This window comes from Notolepis coatsorum, assembly GCF_963971535.1.
Source record: "Notolepis coatsorum genome assembly, chromosome: 1".
Lineage (NCBI taxonomy): Eukaryota > Metazoa > Chordata > Actinopteri > Aulopiformes > Paralepididae > Notolepis > Notolepis coatsorum.
The window spans coordinates 200,614,731-200,617,815 of record NC_140165.1 but is presented as its reverse complement, the minus strand read 5'-3'; the positions used below and the strand labels follow the sequence as shown (position 1 = coordinate 200,617,815).

The 3,085-nt window shown below is 49.2% G+C and overlaps 1 protein-coding gene across 1 annotated transcript in view; it reads left to right on the top strand.

Annotated features, from left to right (window-relative positions):
* The window catches only part of ankrd13b (ankyrin repeat domain 13B), a gene marked incomplete at its 3' end in the record, with an annotated part of 252,431 nt that overhangs the window by 56,034 nt on the left and 193,312 nt on the right, over nucleotides 1-3,085 (top strand). The gene's annotated exons all lie outside the window — the stretch shown is intronic.

The following is a 3,085-nucleotide window of genomic DNA, read 5'->3' as shown; positions in this document are numbered from 1 at the left end:
CGGAACGTCGTTCTGGAGGGCTTGCAGCTGGAGTAGATGGGGCCCAGGATTTACTAACCTGGGGACTGGTACTCTGGTCTCCCCTCGCCTTCCAAGGCGGTCAGCAGTAGCTCCTCACACGCCCTCACTTCCCCCAGTACCTCCGACAGCCCTCCCACACCCAGTGACTGTCAGTTCAATAGTATTATTGGGCTTCCCTTTAAGCAGTACCCTTCCTTGACCACCTGTATAGACCCTTCAAATGCTATTCTGTAAATGGGGTGTAAGGGTTAAATAATTATGCAGTCACAATATCTACCCAGAGGTTAGAATAGCAAATGGAACTTGAAGAAACAGACACACACAATGATCCCGATTATGTCTACTTTATATAGAAGCCTGGGCATGTTATCCATTACACTGTTATTCCTTAATACTTAGCCAAGATGGCGGACCCACTCTTGTCACCGCTCGTCCGGGTGACAAGATGGCGTCGGCGATCCCGCGAGCACAGCCAGCAGGCTGGGCGGACAGCAGGCAGTGGTTAACTGGAGGAGCGTGCTGTTTGGCGTCCTCTGCTGGTGGGAAGAGGCGTCCTCTGTACCGTCTGGGAAACGTCCACCGCTGCTGTTGCTGGCTTGCTTCTGTCATGCGAGCTAATACTGTGACTACCCTAAACACAGCTAAGCTTTGGGTCTCGACGCACCCTCCTGCTATATCGGTTACACTGCTAATGCAACGTGGCTGGCTATACCACCGGTCTCTTCAGCGCCGCGCGCCCGGTAGTCTACTCAAGTCAGACGGAGCCGTAGCAGCATACTACTATACCGCACACAGTAACTACTATAACCCGATAACGTTAGACGTTAGTCTCGTTAACTCTAGACGTTAGTCCTTTGGTTTGGTTTCTCTTACTCACACACTATCGCTGATACTTCTAGGATAACCCGTCACTAGCAAGTATTTCTCATCACCCGCCGCTCGCTCCGACGGGGCTCTCCTTCATTAACTTCTTCAACGGGGCTATTCCAAAGCACACGCCCGTTGTGGCTGCGACTGTTCACGGCCAAGTCCAATGCCGAAGAGAGCTTCCTGCTCCCCTTGCCTCCAGGTAACTCCCTCTTCCTCGTTGCTTGCTTCTCTCCACTGCTCCACCTGCCACCACTGCCACTCCGCCCCCTGCTGGCAACCTCCACTGGTCCCACTCAAGGACCGCTACAGAAAGGGAAAAAGGGCTCAATGTTATTGTTAGTAGTCCATACTGCAGCCGGAGAAGAGTAGCACCTCACCTCGTCGTTAGACTGGGCGAGCTATCCAAAGGAACACTGTAAATCACACGTTATACACACACAGGGAAAGTAACAGTTAGTTAGCACTACTGAATACTTTGTAGAATATTCAGGCTGCTACATATAAATGTAGCAGTACTGTCTATCTGTATGTCATATGTTATGATGAATTGAAAATGGGGGACCCTGATGTAAACAAGACGAAAGTCTTTCTCTGGTCTGCATCCCCTTAACAATTGTGTGTATTGAGCTGTACTGTATTGTACCCATTCTGCAATCTGTTAATAAAGTTTTCAATCAATCAATCAATCAATCAATCAATCAATCAATCAATCAATCAATCAATCAATCAATCAATCAATCAATCCTCTCCTCTCCTCTCCTCTCCTCTCCTCTCCTCTCCTCTCCTCTCCTCTCCTCTCCTCTCCTCTCCTCTCCTCTCCTCTCCTCTCCTCTCCTCTCCTCTCCTCTCCTCTCCTCCTCTCCTCTCCTCTCCTCTCCTATTCTCTGCTTGTATAGTGTGTAAGGCTCCTCTCACCAACCAACACACCCAGCCCTTTGGACACTGATCTCCTCTCCTCTCCTCTCATGTTATTTTCTCCTCTCTTCTCTCATCTCCTCTCTTCTCTCATCTCCTCTCATCCCTCGCCCTGTCTCTTCCAATCACATCCATCCACAGCCCCCCCCTCCCCCATCTTCCCCTGTGGGACCTTTTTCCCTCCAGCCTTCCATCAGTCACTCTCCCCCTCTATTCTCCTCCGCTCTTCTCTCCCCATCTCCTCTCCTCTGCTCTCCTCCTCTCCTCTGTGTAATAAGACCTGTACAAGACTAATTGCAACGGACGAGAGCCACAAGGACAAGATGAGGGTGGACCGGGGGTCCAGATTTAGTTAACTTGTGGAAAGCTTTTAACAGACTGTGAGAGAGACTGACACGAGATACAGAGAGAGAGAGACAGAGACAGAGAGAGGGAGTGAAGAGAGAACACAAAAGAGAGTTTGAGGGGATAATAACAGAGATGGAAAAATAATATACTCCACTTCACAAACAGAACAGAGGAATTGGATAGCTGAAAGACAACAAATTATATAGAGAGAGGGATAGAGAGATGGAGAGGACAAAGGACTGGACAGAGATGGATGGACAAGGTGGGCTGAAGGGATGTCCCATCCTATATTATGTGGCTGTGGAGCTGCTTGTAGAGGATATTGATGGTAGAATGAGAACAACCCACTGATCTCATTATTGGTTCTGGCCACAACTCCATTCTCTAGTCTAGACCATTTTACCTACAACTGTAATATAAGTCACACGCACCTACACACACGCACATGCTCACACTCACACTCACACCCTCACACACACGCACACGCTCACACTCACACTCACACCCTCACACCCTCACACACACGCACGCGCTCACACTCACACCCTCACACACACGCACATGCTCACACTCACACTCACACCCTCACACACACACACACACACACACACACACACACACACACACACACACACACACACACACACACACACACACACACACACACACACACACACACACACACACACACACGCTCACACTCACACTCACACCCTCACACACACGCACATGCTCACACTCACACCCTCACACACACGCACATGCTCACACTCACACCCTCACACACACGCACACACTCACACACGCACAAGTATACACACACAGTAGGGCTGTAACAATCCATTCAATTGCGATTCTTTAGGCAAAGATTTGTCGCCTCGTAAAATCTTACATTTTGACAGTCCAAATTAAATCTTTAAACGTTTTGAAA